Here is an 18112-nt window from a genome sequence, read left to right on the forward strand (position 1 = left end):
TCCCCCCCACCACCCCCAAATTCATGTCAACGTGGAATCTCAGAATGTGACCTTATTGGAAATAATGTCTTTGCAGATGTACTCAAGCAAAAGCTTAAGGTGAGATCATACTGGATGAGGGTGGGCCCTAAATCCAGTGACAGTGTTCTTATAACAGACAGAAAAGACACACAAGGAAGAAGGCCATGTGACAATGGAGGCAGAGACTGGAGTGACGCAGCTACAAGCCAAGGAATGCCAAGGCTTGCTGGGGCCACCAGAGCTGGAAGATCCTCCCCTAGAGGGATCACGGCCCTCTTGACACTTTCTAGTCTCCAGAACTGTTAAGAGGGTAATTTTTTGTTGTTTCAAGCCACCCAGTCTGTGGTACTTTGCATGGCAGCCCCAGGAAACTCACACAGGGGTCCCTACGGTGCATCCTGCAAGGTTTGGTGTCCTGCTTCTGTGCCAGGCACAACTCAGGCAGCTGACACATATTTATCAAATGAATGAACACTTTAGTAACGCCTTAGTATTACATCTGATACCGAATTATAAAAATTTACATATAGCATTTCAGATAGTGAGAGTCTATGAAAGCACTTTGTAAAACAGATAATAATACACAGAATTATTATTTCAAGAGGCAGTACAGCTAGGAAATACAAATAGGTTCATAAAGGTTTCAGAAAATGTACGATCTACCTGGTTATTTCAGGGGTAACTACGACTCTTCTGGAAAAGGTAATGACCTTTTGAGACCGACTGCTCTGCTCCCCGATTCATCCCTTGACGCTAGGATCAGACAGACTGACAGACGCTGTGTGGGACAGCCTGCCTGCTCTAATATATGAACATACAACAGGCCCATCGACGGAGAATGTGGAATCCTTCCTCAACCACCTAAGATAATCAAGGTTGTAGGTTGCACAAAAGCTGATCCAGTTTCCCGAAAAAATGTTTATTTGGGTCCATTAATCAAGGGCTCTGAGCACATCAAAGTTTAGGTTTTTTTTAAAAAATGGCTTTTATATGTTTTTTTAAAAAGATTTTTTGGATGTGGACCATTTTTAAAGTCTTTATTGAATTTGTTACAATGTTGCTTCTGTTTTATGTTTTGGTTTTTTGGCCTTGGGGCATGTGGGATCTTAGCTCCCCGACCAGGGATCAAACCCATACCCCCTGCGTTGGAAGGGGAAGTCTTAACCACTGGACCACCAGGGAAGTCCCAAAAAATGGTTTTTAAAAGGCAAACAAAAGAGCACTGACTTTCAGTAAGGGTGGAGCAAATTGGTTGGACTAACTTTCCTGCAGATAACAACTACAAAATCTGGGCAAAGTATTTTTTTTTTTTTTTAAAGCAACTATTTAAAGACACCGGAGGGTGACCAAAGCAGGCAGACACTGCCAGGGAGCCCACCCTTGAAAGACCACTGTCAGACTGGTTGGTGACTCTGGCTTTTTGCTTGGTGGCACACCCCAGTCCACAAATGCTTGGGTGGCAGAAAGCATCAGCCTGGTCATCTTGAAGTGTCAGAGGAGAGAGTTCACAATGTTGTGTGTGTGGGGGGGAAGAAATAGAGCCACACAGGGGGTGAAGCCCCAAATCCGACTATAGGGTCCACCCAAATCTTTAGCCAACTGGCTAGAAGCCACACATGTGGGGGAGTCATGGGGGTCTTGGAGAAAAACTGGCAGTTCAAAGATGAAAAAACTATGTAGAGATTTCAGCTGCTACTCACTGCAGGAGGGGCAGAGTTTGAGTCCAGCCAAGTTAAATGCCATCGGGGGGAACACAGCAGAATCCAGAGACTCTCCAACATATCATTCATGATGTCCAGGACCCAAGAAAGACCACGAGCTATGAGAAGAAATAGGAAATTGTGATTCATACCCAAGGAAAACAAACAAAAAAAAGGAGTCAATTACAACCAAACCAAGATAATCCAGGTGATGCAGATAAAGCAGCTACTGAAAATAAGCTCAAGAATTTAAAGGAAGTTATATGCACAATGAACGAACGTATGGGAATCTCAACAGAGGAAGAGAAAATTAAAAAAAAGAACCAAGTAGAAATTCTGGAGCTGAAAAGCAAAATAACTAAAATGGAAATTTCACTGGATATGCTTCACAGCTGATTAGAGACGGCAGAAGGAAGAGTCATTGAACTTGAAGATAGATCAATCAATCTGAAGAACTGAGAGAAAAAAAGTTAAAGAAAAAAAAAACAACACAAAAAACAGAACATGCAATCTAATATACATGTAACTGAAATCCCAGAAGAAAAGGAGAGAATGGGAAAGGAAAAAAAAGATATATTTGAAGAATGGCCAAACACCTCTCAAATTTGGTGAAAGACATCAACTTACAGGTCCCTGAAGTTCAACAAACCCCAAGAAAGATAAATACAAAGAAAATCAACTTAGGTGTGTTGTGGTTAAACTGCTAAGATAAATAAATAAATAAATAAATAAAAAGATAATCTTTAAAGCAGTAAGAGAAAACTACATATTATATTTCAAGGGAACAATAGCATGGATGATAACCAACTTCTCATCAGTAACAATGGCAACCAGAAAACAACGAAATGACATCTTTAATGTGTTGGGGAAAAAAACCCTGTCAACCCAGAATTCTATATCCAGCAATGTTATTCTTAAAAGGAAGGTGAAAATAAAGACACTTTATGCTAAACAAAACCTGAGAAATTTTGCTGCCTACACTATAAGAAATGCAAAAGGAAGTTCTTCAGGATGGAGGGAAATAACACCAGATGGTAAACTGGGATGTATAAGAAGGAATAAATATAACTTGAAATAATAAATATGTGGGTAATTGTAAAAGACTGTATTGTTTTCTTTCTTTCTCTTAATTTCTTTAAAATGTCTATATCTATTTTTAAAAATTTATAACTCTCTTGTGGGATTTATAATATACGTAGATATAATCTATATAACAATAATAGCACAATGGAATGGGAGGGTAAATGGAATTACACATGCAAGGTTCTTGTATTTTACCTGATGTAGTAAAATATTAACTCTACCTAGTTTGTGATAAAGATGCATATTGTAAACCCTAAAGTAACCTCTAAAAAATACAAAAAGACATAGCTAAAAAATTAATAGAGGAATAAAATGAAATACTAAACATAACTGATTATCCCCAAAGAAGGCAGGAAATGAAGAACAAAAAGCAGATGAAACAAATAGCAAAATGGGTTTCCTCTATCCAGACATATTAATAATTACATTACATGTAAATAGAGTGAACACTTGAATGAAAAGGCAGACATGGTCAGCCTGGATAAAAGACAAGATTGCATTATATGCTGTCTAAAGAAACCCTCTTTAAATATAAAGGCATACATAGGTGGAAAATAATGGGATAGAAAAAGGTAAGCATGCAAATGCTAATGTTAAGAAGGTTAGACTGGCTATAATGATCAGACAAAATTGACTTCAAGGCAAAGAACATTACTAGAGATAATGATGAACATTTCATCATAATAAAATTATCAATTTATCAGGATGACATAATCATTACAGATGTGTGTGCACCTAGTAATACAACTTCAAAACAGAACTAAAGGAAAAATCAATAAATAAGTAATCATAGCTGGAGGTTTTAAACACCCTTCTCTCAGTTATTTTGATAGAAACTACACAAAAGTTCCAATAAAGATATAGCATATCTGAGTGACACTATCAATCACATTGACCTAATTAAGATTTATAGAACACAACCACCCAAACCTGCACTTTCTTCTCAAATGTACATGAACTATTCCAAAGATGGGTCATATTCTGAGACATAAAGCAAGTCTCAATACATTTCAAAAGAATGAAATTATACAGAGCATGTATGTACTTTGAGCATAATGGAATCAATTAGAGATCACTAAGATATCCAGAAAAATGCCAAAATAATTAAAAAATAAAAAATACGCTTCTAAGATAACCCACAGGTCAAAGGATAAACCATAAGAGAAATTTAAAATATTTTGAACTAAATGACAATGAAAACATGACATATCAAAGTTTGTGGGATGCATCTAAAGCAGCGCTTAGAGGGAAATGGTTAGCTTTATAAACTTATGTTAAAAGAAAGGCTTAAAATTAATCATTAAGTTTTCAACCTTAGGAATCTTTAAAAAGACAAGCAAATTAAACTTAAATTAAGTAAAAAGAAGGGGGAATTCCCTGGTGGTCCAGTGGTTAGGACTTGGTGCTTTCACTGCCAGGGTCCAGGTTCAATCCCTGGTGGGGGAACAAAGAAAAAAAGAAAAGAAATTTCAGTGTTGAGGAAATTTTGCTTTGGTTCATTTTCTCTGTTGTTTGGAGAGGTTTTTAAAAATTTCATTAATTTCTCCTTTATTGTTTCCTTCTTTTTACTTTTTACTGTTTTTTTTTTTTTTTGGCCATGCTGCGTAGTTTGCAGGATCTTGTTTCCCTGACCAGGGACTGAACCCGGGCCATGGCAGGGAAAGCCTGGAATTCTAACCACAGGGCCACGAGGCAACTCCCAAAACTGAAATTTCTTCAAAAAAGAAATGAGCTATCAAGCTATGAAAAGACATGAAGGAAACATAAATACACATTACAGTGACCCTCGAACAACTCAGGGTTAAGGGCACTGATACCCGCCACTCCACGTGCAGTCAAAAATCTGAGTATAACTTCACAGTCGGCCCTCCGTATCCACATTTCTGCATAATTGAACCAACCAAAGATTGTGCAGTACTGTACTATGCATTTATTGAAAAAAATCCACAAATAAGTGGACCCATGCGGTTCAAACCTGTGATGTTCAAGGGTTAATTGTACTAAGTGAAAGTAAATGCATACATACTGTATGATTCCAGCTATATGACATTCTGGAAAAGGAAAAACCATGGAGACAGTAAAAAGGTCAGTGGCTGCCAGGAGTTGGTGGAAGGAGGAATGGATAGGAGCACAGAGGATCCTTAGGGCAGTGAAAATGCTCTGTACAATACCATACATTTGTCCAAATCCATAGAAAGTACAACACCAAGCGTGAACCCTAGTGTAAAGTATGGACTTTGGGTGATAATGACTTGTTAGTGTGGGTTTATCAACTGTAACAAATGTACCATCTGGTGAGGGATGTTGATAATAGGGGAGGTTATACATGTGTAAAGGTAGAGAATATACAGGAAATTTCTGTACCTTCCTTTCAATTTTTCTGTGAACCTAAAACTTATCTTTAAAAAAATCATAGAAAAAAAAGAAAAGATTGACAACTCCCTATACAAGAACGAAAGAGAAAAGAAAAACACACAAATTGCCAATGTCAGGAATGAAATGAGATACACCTCTACAAATCTTACAGAAATCAAAATGATAATAAGGAACTATTATGAACAACTTTAGCCAATAAATTCAGTAATTTAGATCAAACAAACACTACACACCAAAACTGACACAAGATGAAACAGGAAATATGCATGTCATACATCTAACAAGGAAATTGAATACATTATTGGAAACCTTCCTACAAAAAAAACCTCTAGGCACAAACAGTGTCACTGGTGAATGATATCAAACACTGAAGAAGGAATTATCATACAAATTCCATCAGCAAATAGAGAAAGGAATACTTCACAACTCATTTCATGAGGTCAGCAAAAACCCTGATACCAAAACTTGATAAAGATATTACAAGAAAAGTATTTAGACCAATATCTCTCATGAGCACATAGGCAAAAATCATAACAAAAAATAATAAATCAAATCCAGCAATATATAACCAATATAACCCATACTTATGTTGTCAATTGTTTTTTTTTCTAATGAAGCCCCAGCTCGTTTCCTCCTCAGTTATTTTTGACAAAGGTGTCAAGGCAATTCAACAAGGAAAGGTAGTCTCTTAAACAAACGATATATCCACATGGGAAGAAAAAAACAAATGAACCTAGATCCCTACCTCACGCCATACACAAAAATGATTTTGAGTTAGATCACAGACTTACACATAAAAGCTAAAACTATAAAACTACTACGAGAAAACAGGGGTGTAAGCAAAGGTTACTTAGACAGGGTGCAGAAAGTAATGAACATAAAAGAAAAAACTTGATACATTAGATTTCATCAAAATTTAAAACTTCTGCTCATTAAAGGATTTCACTAAGAACCGAAATTGGTAAGCCACAGTCTGGGAGAAAATATTTGCATAACTTGTATCTGGAATACAAGGACTTTTATCCACAGTATATAAAAAGGGCTTTTATCCACAATATATAAAAATCTCCTACAACTCAATAATAAGAAGACAACCTAATGGGCAAAAAACTTGGATAGGCACTTCATAAAGGCATACAGATGCCCCAAAAGGATATGAAATAGTACTCAACCTCGACAGACACTAGGGAAATGCAAACTAAAACTGCAATGAGATGCCACTCACTAGAATGGCTAAAATAAAAATATCTGACAACAACCAATGTTGCGAGCACATGGAGAAATTGTAACTCTCACACACTTGTGGGGATGTAAAATGATACACCACAGTGGAAAAAAGATCTGGCAGTTTTCTAGCAAGTTAAACCTACCCTTTAACCCAGAATTCCTCTCCTGGATGTTTATCCAAGAGAAATGGAAACATATGTCTTAAAAAAACTTGTATAAGCATGTTCGTAGCAGTTTTCTAGACAAAAAGGAGAAATAACCCCAATGTACATTAGCTGAAGAATGAGTGAGAAACTGCAGACTGTGTTAAGTTAATGATGCATAGTGTAACCCCCCAACCATTAAACACACCCACACACACAGCCAAAAAGCTGATGGGGAACACTATTCATTGACAGAAAATTATGAACTACTGATAAACACAACACATAGGTGAATCTCAGAATCATTACGCTGAGTGAAAGAAGATGGATCCGAAAGAGTATATACATAACACAGAATGGGCAAAGCTAATTAATCCAAGGTTAAAAAAAATCAGAAAGAGTGTGGGTGCAGGGATTGACTTAGGAAGGGATGGGGGGAAACTCTGAGAGAGGTGGGTGGTCACGTTCTCTATGTGATAGGGTGTGCATTACATGGAATATCCATCTGTCCAAACTGGACAGCTAAGATTTGCACATTTATTGTCTGTAAATCTTTTTTTTTTTTTTCTTGGTCGCGCCGTGCAGCTTTCGGGATCTTAGTTCCCCGACCAGGGATCGAACCCGGGCCCCTGGCAGTGGAAGCACTGAGTCCTACCCACTGGAATGCCAGGGAATTCCTGGTCTGTAAATCTTAACCTAAAAAAACCTTTAGTAACGAGTAGAGGATGGGGAGCGGTTTTTGGTATAGGTGGTACAAGATGCAGGATGCTGATAACTTAAGGGCCCGGTGGTGACTACACAGGGTTCATTATCCTGTGGGTGGATTTTGTTGATGTTTGAAATTTCCAAAATAGAAAGTTAAACAAAAAAACCCATCCGGCTATTAGCTTTCAGCCACAAAGCATAAGCGCAAGCTTCTGCCTTTCTCCACATGTGCTGGTTTGCTGGGCTAGCAGCCCTTGAAGAGGAGACCAGTCGTTTCGGGAGTCCTTCTGGAAGGTGCGAGGCGGGATCAGGGTGACTCCCTGGGGCGGCGCGGAGGTGGCCCGCCCGTGAGGACAAGGGCAGCCGGCAGCCACACGCAACGTGAAGTCCTCTGCTTTTCCTTTTCCCTGTTCAGCTGGGTCAGGCTCCTCGGTGATCCCAATCACCTTGGGCGGCTGCACTTCTGCTCTGAACTTGAACTTGACCTTGTGATAGGAATCATTCCGTTGCTGTCTTCCCCGCTTGTTCTATCACAGTCACTTGTCCTCTCTCCTGTTTTTTCTTCCCCAGGCCGGGACCCGAGCCTTCTTCCTCTGACTCCATCTGCGGCCGCTCCCTGGAACACGACCCGCGGCCCAGCCTGGCCAGGTTGGCCCAAAGCTCTTTGTGCTCGGAGACACGCCCAGAGTGTTGTTTATAAGCCGAGCACATTTCCTTTGCCATCTGGTCCACGATAAGGGCAAACTTGAGAAATAAAGTGGAAAAGCGCAGGGCCACGGTGCCACTTCCCCTCCTGGGCCAGCCTGGCGTTTAGAAGGCACAGCTGACATTCTGGAGACGCTGCCCAGAAACACCCACCAGCAGGAACAGGGGCGAGGGTTCCTGAGTGTATGTGAGGGGGCCAAGCAGAGACCCGCGGTCTGCAGCCCTGGATCAGGGCCTCCATGAATGAAGCTGTCTGGGCACAAAGGGAAGAGGCTTCTGTTTACGGGAGAATACTCTGGTTACCTAGTAACCAGTAATGACAGGAAAGGAAATGCAGAAAAAGCTGAGGGCAATTTCTGGGCCTGGTTCCTGGTCCAGCGCTGACTCACCATGACCTGAAGCAATCTCCTTTCTATTCCCCGTTCCTCCCCGTGCCAAGGGGAGGGATCACCTGCCTCGCATAGGTCTGGTCGGTATTTAGGAAGCAGCATGTCATCTCTGGGTAATTAGGGGAGAGCCGGCCTGGCGGGTTTCTAGTTCCCTTCGTTCTGATTGGCCAGTTAGCTTCCGCTCTGGGGAGACGCAGGCCTTTTACTTTTACTTTGCGGAGAGACACATGGCCGCCTCCTCGGGACATCGGTTCATGTTATGCTGGTACTTGGTGGCATCTGGATGGCACCTGGGTTCACTGGCCCCCAAGAAAGCAATTCATTTCTTCCCTATGGACAAGAAGGGACAAGTGCAGAATGTTCTCAAGAGCACGAGTTGTTTCAAACACCGGGGTCTGGTCTGATGCTTGTGTTGACATTCCCAGAGTTATTAGGGGGACCAGAAAAATCAGGTCCCTTTTTTTCTCCTGGGTGCCCTTCAGTCTGAGGCCAGGTCTAGGGAGCAAGCCACATGGAGTTTAGATTCTCCGCTGTCCCTGCTGGCGTGTGGCCCCTGCTGAGCGCCAGGCACCCAGAGGAGACCCGTACGCTCGGAGAACTAAATGTCCATCTCCTCCTTGCTGAAAAGTGGACCCTTTAACCCTCCATGATGGTGGAAACCACATCCGTTCTCTCTTGGACACTCCCACGCACCACCCCCAGTAGGCACTGATGCAGGGTCCCCACTGCGCACAATCGGCTGGTCATTCCCTGGGGGGGGCTGGCCCAGGCACTATGGGTGCTGATGGCATCCCTGGCCCCCACCCACCAGATGCCAAGAGCACCTCCCAAGCCTGAGTCTCTGATGCACTGCTGAGCATCTCTGGGGTGTGGGGCAGGGTCGCCCCGCTTGAGCAGCTCTGTTCTCAGGGAACACGCAGCCTCTGGGAAATGAGCTGGACAAACGGTGCTCGAGTACAATGGACTCACAGACAAGTTGAGAATGGGGACAGTGACAAAGAGGGCACTGTGGTGACCTGGGCACCAAATCACTGCAATCCGGCCAGAAGGAGGGGGGAAACGACTGGACCCTTTAAAATCTACCCACTCTTTGCAAGAGTCATAATTTCAACTCACATCAAGGGTGACCCATTGTTCCCTCTTGGCCTAAACCTTTTGGATGCCCTGGCATTCCTCAGTTAATTTTCAGTTTTGTTTTTTTTTTCCTTTTGCAGCCATGGACTTTGAAGGATCAGAGTTGGCTCCGAGTCCCTGTGGAATGAAGTATCTTCAGAATTCAAATTCCTTTTTCTTTGGTAAGAACTGGGCTTCTGTTCCTGTTTTCTTGTTGGAAGCCAAGCTTTCCCTCTTTCTCCAGCAGAGAGAAGATCAGGCCCAAGCCCTGGAATTGGCCGTCAGAGGGCTCTAAGCTCAATGCAGGGGGTGGGAGGCAGCCAGGTCCCCGGCCAGTCCCATGGTCCCAGGGTTTGGGGTCGAGTGGGACAGGCCCCTCTGAACTCCAAGGACAGCCACTTCCCCCACCGCCGCACTGTAACGTGGCAACACCCTCTTACTTTCCTCTTAAAGAGACATGATTTGACTACTAACGTAAAAATTGTCCAAACTGAGGTATGGTTACCTTGTCTGGGATGTGGTCTGATTTTAGTTGCCACTGACAATGTCACAGATTCAGGGGAAAATGTGAATTAAAAAAACACAGATGTAGAGAACAAACGTATGGACACCAAGGGGGGGAAGTGGCGGGGGAGTGCTGGTGGTGGCGGGATGAATTGGGAGATTGGGATTGACATCTATACACTAATACGTCTAAAATGGATAACTAATAAGAACCTGCTGTATAAAAAAATAAATAAAATTCTAAAAAAAACCCCCAAAAAACCCCACCCAGGCTGCCCTGACACTTTCACCCAACACATGTGCTCCTGGCAGGCACCCACCCCGATTCTATACCTTATTAGTAATCACTTAATAATGCCATTAGACTTGGGTTCCGGGAAATGGAAATTCTCCCCTGGTTGGGCAGGGTGGGGGGCACCCCAAAGTTCAGCACATCGGCCTTTTATCTGTCCCCGGAGAGTGGGCCGGAGAAGTGTCGTACACTTACCCGCGTACACAGAAACACACATGTACACATGCACCAACGCACACACATGCACACCCATACACATGTACCAACACACCCCCACCCCCGCGAATACACACACATGCACACACAGAAACATATAGGGGACACAGATACATAAACAGGCATACACATGTCCACACCCGCCCCGCACAGGCTAACGTGAGAAAAAATGGCCCAAAACACTCCTAAGACACTGTTGCCCTTTTCTTACTTCAGATACTTTTCTATTAAACTGAAGGTTGACTAGGTCCAGGGTCCCAGCAGGGAAAAACAAGTGATCTTCGTAGTAAAAAAAGGGGGGTACCCCTATGTTTACATATTGGCATGCATGCATATGGGGAAAAACCCCTCAAAATACAGGTTTTTCTCTACAGAGAACTTCATCCCGGGATTCCGTTCTGAAATTGTCCCCCTGTCGCCCCACTTTCTGACACAGCCTCTCCACCCCAGCTCTTGGTCTCATCCCGCCCTCCACTCCCCCCCTCCACTCCCCCCGCCTTCCCGGCCCACGTCCTCCTCCATCTGGCCAGGATCCCTGGATCCCGACCCAATGTTTCTACCCCTCTATTCCTCAGCTCCCATTACTTCTTGTTTATTTTTTGAAATTAAAAAAAATTTTAAAGACTTTTTTGGCTGCACCGCTCGGCATGTGGGATCTTAGTTCCTGGACCAGGGATCCAGCCCGCGTCCCCTGCATTGGGAGCGCGGAGTCTTAACTACTGGACCGCCGGGGAAGCCCCGGGGAAGCCCCCGTTACTCCTTATTGATGACGCCCTTCGTGCTACAGCGGCAGAGCCGCGTGGATGGCAAAGCCGAGAGGTTCACTCCCCAGCCCCTCACAGAGGGGGCTGCAGCTCTGCTCTAGGTATGGGGAGGGGCTACACCGAGGGCCCCAGGCCTTAGTTTCGGCGCTGGTCCAGGGTGGGAGGCCGCCTCCCTCTGCATCCTCACGTCGGCCCCACTGCCTCCTCCCAGGGGCTTCGAGGCCGGCTTTCAGGGTCGTCACAAACCTCTCCCTAGTGGTTGGGTTGCACCTTGGGATTCTGACCCCTCGTTTCTGGTCTCCTCCTCCCTCTGATAGTGTCTTCTCGGGCCCTGGTCCGGCCCCTCTTGGTCCTCTCCCCACCGCGCCAAGTTCCCATTTCCAGATGCCCCCCAGACCTGGGCGCCGCTCCGGTGCCTCAGCAAATCCAAAAGAGAGCTTCTTCCCCCCAACATGGCTGCTGCTTCTGCGTTTCCTAAGCCCCTGGGCTGTTGGAGCCATTGGGCATCTCCCTCGGCCTGGTGGCCACATCTAACTGGTGACTTGCTCCTCAGGTCTCCACCGGGCCCCCCTCAGGGGCCTAGACCGTCCCTGCCCCTTGGGCTCGCACTGCAAGCTCTGGATCTGCCTCAGGGCAGCACGGGTGTTCAAAATCGACGGCTGTCGGAAGCCTAAATGCGGAGGTGGGGGTCCGGGACACGATGTCAAGGGTCTGTGGTCCTTGAGCGGTGGAACGCGTGTGGCCTTCACGCTCACGCAGCAGCTCAGATTCTCCGACCTGAAGACGGTGCATTCTAGCTGCCTGAGAGCCCTGCTCCGCGCAGCGCTTGGAAGAAACGGCCACCTGGATCCCTTCCCGCTCCCCAGCCTGCGAGCTCCATCAGGGAGAAGGCTTAATACGCTTCATGTGTCACTTGCCGGGACTGTGGCCGAAGCCTCAGCTTCTTTATCCGAGGAAGGGGTGGAATGATGTACTGGTTGTGCCCACCCCGAGCCTGGATCCCAGCCGGTGCTCGATAAATAAAATATGGCCTCGTGGAACAGAAAAGGGACGACAGCCACACCAGACTCCGGCACAGCGCGTTCCCTGTGTGACCGCAGTTCTCAGGGAACTACTCCTTTATCAGCCTCAATTAAGAAACAGCAAACAGACTGAGGCTCAGAGAGGTCAAGCCATGAGTCCAAGGCCACACAGCATGAAGTGGCAGAGCTGGATCTGAACAGGGTCCTCCTTTAACAGGAGGCATGAGTTTACGAAGACTCCCCAAGTCTCTCGCTGTCTGTACCGCGCGGGGTCCTTGTTGCTCCCCAGGCCCCACGCCAAAGAGAACTCAAAATAGTATCAGCAACACGGGCTCAGAGTTCTGCTTTATAAGTTTCTACAAGTTAGCTCAGTTACCGGAGCTATGACTCGACTGACATGGTTCGTGTGAATGAATTACGTGAATCCACGCTGGGCTTGCGTATTTCAATTCCCTGTCTGGTGCTTCACCTTCTTAGTAACTGGAAGGAACTTGTAGAAAAAGACCCTGACAGTCACCATTCCCGTCGTCTTTCCCCCCAAGCAGCTGCCCGCGTGGGTAAAGAAGCCCGGGTCCCGCCCCTGACCGGCGGCGCATGCTCAGTGCCCACCTTCACTCCCACCCCCGGAGACTGATGTCTCATTTCCACCACCTCCCCACTTCGTGCTCTCCCTATGTCCCCTCTCCACGGGGGCATGCTGCCCCTTCTGCACCCACCACGTCCTGCCCGCTGCTCTGATGCGCTTCCGCTGTGGCTCCATGGGGACCGCCAGGCTTCCCCTGGTTTCTTTCTTTTTTAATACATTTATTTATTTATTTATTTATTTATTTATTTATTTATTTATTTATTTATTTTTGGCTGCGTTGGGTCTTCGTTGCTGTGTGCGGGCTTTCTGTAGTTGCGGTGAGCGGGGGCTACTCTTCGTTGCGGTGCGCGGGCTTCTCACTGCGGTGGCTTCTCTTGTTGCGGAGCACGGGCTCTAGGTGCGCGGGCTTCAGTAGTTGTGGCTCGCGGGCTCAGCAGTTGTGGCTTGCGGGCTCTAGAGCGCAGGCTCAATAGTTGTGGCGCACGGGCTTAGTTGCTCTGTGGCACGTGGGAGCTTCCCGGACCAGGGCTTGAACCCGTGTCCTCTGCACTGGCAGGCGGATTCTTAACCACTGCGCCACCAGGGAAGCCCCTTCCCCTGGTTTCAGCCACCTGACCCCTCGGCTCCCCCAGTTCAGCCCAAACGTAATTCAACACTCCAGGTTCTGAGACCGGGGCCTAGGGGGCTGGTGGCCTGAGGGAGGCCCCTGCGCTGTGCCGCCTCCACCCCGCAAGTCGACGTCTCTGTAGAACGAGGGTGGCCAGCGTGGCTTTGGGGGTCCAGACCTGCAGGGTCAAGGCAGGCGCAGCCATTCTGGCGTGGAGGCCACTGGAGGATGGGTTGGTGTCCCTGAGAGCACTGAGGATGGCCCCTGCCAGGATGGGACAGACGGGACCCCACAGAGCAGGGTTGAGGCCAAGGCCAGGCTGGAGAGCACCTGCCCCTCCAAGTGCCGACGGCTCGGTTAGCGAGGGCTTCAAAGGGGACTAAGTACCACAGCGAGCAGCGGCTACAGCCCCCCGTCAGATCATCTCAGCCCCTAGCGCGCGCTCTCCCCAGCTCGGCACAGAGGCCACTGGGCCAGGACACTCTTGGATGCGGGGCCGGCCTGGGCACTGTCGGGTCCTGAGCAGCGTCCCCGGCCCCAGCCACTCGATGCCAGAAGCACCTCCCCAGCTGTGACAACCACAAATGGCTGAGACATCACCCAGTGTCCTCTGGGGGCAAAGTCAGCTGGGGATGAGAGGCACTGCTTCGCCTTTGCTGAAACTGCTCATAAATTATAACCTCATTTTCCCACAATTCCCAGGAGCCTTGTACGCGCCTTCAAGTTTGAGAGGAGCTGCTGTAAGCCAGGGTGTTTTAGCCTCAGCACTAGAGAGAGACCTTTGGGGCCCATCATTCTCCGTGCGGGGCCGTCCTGGGCGCTGGGGGGTGTGGAGCAGCCTCCCTGGCCCCACCCACTCGATGCCAGGAGCCCCCAGTGGTGATGACCACAGATGTCCCCAGACGTCGCCCAGCATCCCCTGCGGCAGGATCATCCCCAGGGAGACCCACGGCATTTCCACGCCAACCACACACCCTTCTCCATGCCCGTGGCCTCGGACCTGCTTCCTATCACACAACTGTGCACGTTTGGCTTCTGGACCAGCCAGTCTGCCTCGAGAAAACAAAGTCTGGGCCTTAGTCATCCTTGCAGTCCCCTCCCAGCCCCTAGCGTGTTGCCCACGATGATCCTCCAGAGATATTGTGGGGCGAGCAGGTGGATGAGGGCCCTGCTGCCTAGGCTGCCCGCCTGTCCCGTCCGCCTTTGCTGAGCCAGCGGCCAGCTCCGCCCTCCACTGGCCGGGGTCCCCAGCCCCAGGTTCCCGGGTGCAGTTTCATCAGTGTCCAGCTTTTGTATTTGGGCAGGTGGAGAAGGCACTGACCTAACTCATCCCCTCCTCCCTACCGCCCAAGTCTTCAGAGCGGCCCACACAGCAGAGGGGGGTGGGGGAGGAGGAGGAGCAGGGCGGGGTGACAAGGAACAGGCCAGGAGCTTCCTCCTGGACAGCATCTTCTGGGCCTGAGCCTGGTGACAGCCCGGCACAGGACAGGGCTGCCTCGCTGCCAGGGCACTTCCCATCCCCCTCACCATCCCCAGAGATGGCCAGTGACCATGCGTGATGGGCAGTACCTCCGTGACGGATTCGGACAAAGAGGAGGCTGGCTTTCTTCATCCCACCGTCGGCACACCCGGGACCTTCCAATTTACCCCTCCTCCCCTCCCCGTCATCACTTCACTCCGGAATTTAAAAAGCAGAGAAACGGCCTACCTAAAAATGGAGAACTTCCACTTGAAATCACAGCGCTGGAGGGGCCCTTAACATCTCCTAGCACGGCTCTTTCACCCGATGGAGGAAGGGCTTTACCCAAAGACATTAGGCATCCAAGCTGCGAGGCCTGATGTGTGTGGGGGCGGGGGTGCGGGGGGAGGGCGGGTGGTGGGAAGAATTTTCAAGGAAATTTTTTTAAATGATCAATTTAAAAGAAAATTTTAAAATCAGGCTACAACTCCTGAAAAATGACTTGCCTAAACTGGGACCGGGTATGAAACAATTTTCTGGAATGCAGAGCAGTGTTTCTTTTGGAAAGATTTACCTTCCTCAGTATGCAACGATCTACAACTATCCTGCTGCAACAGGCTGCAGAAAGAATCATGTATTCTAATTAATCTTTGGGGGAATCTCTGAGTAAGTCAGAACTTATTCCTTTTAATTCCAGCAACCCTCGATGTAATTGGATCTTAATGACTGCATCTAATAGGGATGGCGGCCTAACAAGCTTTTTTTTTTTTTTAAACAGCTTGCTTTTATTTGTTCTAGAACACAAATGACATCCCATGATAAGTTTTGACTGCAAAAGAACACTGGGAAACGTGTTCAGATACTTTATATCGTCCTAAGACATTAGCCGGAATACTGGTACAAAGGTGCAGCGAGCATGTTCTGGGGGCATTCAGCCACAGAGCGAATCGCCCTTCAAAAAGAAACACAAATCCGTACAACTAAGCAAGCCTCCCCTCGAGGGCTGTATTACTGACCGCTGGCTGCTGCGTTCTCATACGGGAGGCACTTTTGCAGTTGCTGCTGCGTTAATCAGATGGGCTGCGCTCGAGATGAATAAAGCAGGATTGAGTCCCCACCAAAAATCTGCCCTGGCGAACTTTTCTCAATTTATAGCCCTGGTTGGTGGGCGGGGGCGGGGGGATGACGCAGGGACGAGGGAAAGAAATGTGTCACTGGCTTTGAATGAAGTTCAGGGGCAGTGTTTACCTAAGCAACCAAGCCTGGTAAACATTCGCTATCTCTGGTGGTGCAGTGAGACTGTTTTGATTGAAAGCCACACTGCAAAGTGGCTGCAAAGTGCCCCTCAACAGGGGAAGGATTTGGTGGGAACATCTTGCTTCTCTGTTATTTTTTTTTTTTTTAATTTTTATTGGAGTCTAGTTGATTTACAATGTTGTGTTAGTTTCAGGTGCACAGCAAAGTGAGTCAGTTATACATATACATATATCCACTCTTTTTTAGATTCTTTTCCCATTTAGGTCATTACAGAGAACTGAGTAGAGTTCCCTGTGCTATACAGTAGGTCCTTATTATCTATTTTATATATAGTAGTGTGTATATGTCAATCCCAATCTCCCAATTTATCCCTCCCCCACCCTATCCCCCTGGTAACCGTAAGTTTGTTTTCTACATCTGTGACTCTATTTCTGTTTTGTAGGTAAGTTCCTTTGTACCATTTTTTTAAGATTCCACATATAAGCCATATCATAAAAGCATGATGTACACGCTCCCCTGAGGGTCATCTGAGTATCCAACTTCTTAAGAGGAATCCGGAAGAACCAGAAGGTTCAGGGTTCAGTTTCCATCACCAGCCAACCTGACACGTGACTGTCTTTACGTGTGAACTGTCAGGGTTCGACACCCGGCTTTTCTGATATTCTTGAGCAACAGGAATAAAAACATCGTGCTGAAAAATGTCGGAGGAGTTATGGCTTATCAGTGACATACGATAAGTAGGCTGGATGGGTGAAGATTTTTATAAACACAAGGAATTAGATTGAAAAAGACATTCGACTTAAGACTGAAATAAGTCTCCAGCTGAGGGAGGTCTAGGACATATTCCAGGGGCTAAAAGTTTTTTTTTTTTTTTTTTCCCCAATAGCTCCTCTTGGTTTATATAGATGAGATGCCAGCATAACAATACGCCTTCTTCTAAAGTAGACCCCCGGTGGACCCAGGTCTACCTTTGGTGGCAAATCAAACTCAAACAATTTCACCAGGGAAAAATATATGCAGATGTTCAATTAAACCCTGGAGTCCACAGTCCTGGCGCTGTTTGCCAGCCCTCATTGTTTGCTGAGTAACAACGGTTGCCAGGGGCGATGTAGTCTACTCTCTCTCCAAGAGCCTGTTGCTGGGCAACTGCGAGAATACTTCCCAAACCAAACAATGTCATCCCCGGAGCAATCCCCTCTATCTCACATTAACCAGATCTAAAAAAAACCCCTCCCAAATATGTAATCTATTATTTTCAGAAGCCCGAAGAGAAAGGCAAATAATCTCCTCTCTATAGTAACCGAGGGGAAAACAGTTTACCATATTTGTTCTGAAATAACAAAACCCAAGAAGGACCAACTCTCTCTGTGGAAAGCATCGTAGGAGGGACTCTTCAAGCCTTCCTAACGCTGGGAGGAGAAACTGCCTTTTTCTCCAAGAGGAAAGAATTTATTTATCATCCAGCAAACAATGTGGGGTAGCTCATAGCTGCACCCAGGTTTTCTGGGCAGTGGTTAGACAAACTGAAACAACCCGGGGAGATTAAGCTATCCGAAAAACACGTAAGAACAGAGGAGTAGATACCTAATTAAAAAGACTTTTGAGACCATCAAGTGCGTTATGAAATAGGTACAAAGGGAACCGTGGACTCAGTATTACACACGCCTCCTGGGACCGCTGGAATAAACCACAGCATCTGGCGTCCCAGAGCCTGCTCTTCTTGCCCTACCCTGCGAGGGGAAGGCTCTCGGAAGAGGAAGCCAGGCCACATCAGGGCCCCGAGATGGCAGGAAGCACAGGGACACACAGCTCCGGAAAGAGGCCACAGGGAGGTTCCTAGTGTTGGCCAATCTTGACCCACAGAGAAAAGAAAACCAGCTGGACTCAAAGCCAATGCGGCCTCGGCTCTGCGGAGCAGTGCAGGCTGCGCACGGGTCCCTGAG

At 46.9% G+C, this 18112-nt stretch overlaps 2 protein-coding genes across 9 annotated transcripts in view; one reads left to right on the forward strand and one right to left on the reverse strand.

Moving 5' to 3' along the window:
* The window catches only part of RFX2 (regulatory factor X2), a 96374-nt gene that overhangs the window by 48903 nt on the left and 29359 nt on the right, over positions 1 to 18112 (reverse strand). For 7 of the 8 annotated variants that reach the window (XM_082455553.1, XM_082455557.1, XM_082455556.1 and 4 more), the window contains exon 2: positions 1722 to 1840. The gene's annotated coding sequence lies outside the window, so the exon portion shown is untranslated. Of the gene's footprint in view, positions 1 to 1721; positions 1841 to 15928; positions 16004 to 18112 lie in introns of those variants that run through there. The other variant, XM_082455551.1, reaches the window with a different exon arrangement.
* The window catches only part of ACSBG2 (acyl-CoA synthetase bubblegum family member 2), a 99604-nt gene continuing 98580 nt past the window's right edge, over positions 17089 to 18112 (forward strand). The window contains exon 1 of the mRNA XM_082455559.1: positions 17089 to 18092. The gene's annotated coding sequence lies outside the window, so the exon portion shown is untranslated. The remainder of the gene's footprint in view (positions 18093 to 18112) is intronic.

This window comes from Balaenoptera physalus (genome assembly GCF_965194825.1).
Source record: "Balaenoptera physalus genome assembly, chromosome: 3".
In the NCBI taxonomy this organism is placed as follows: Eukaryota; Metazoa; Chordata; class Mammalia; order Artiodactyla; family Balaenopteridae; genus Balaenoptera; species Balaenoptera physalus.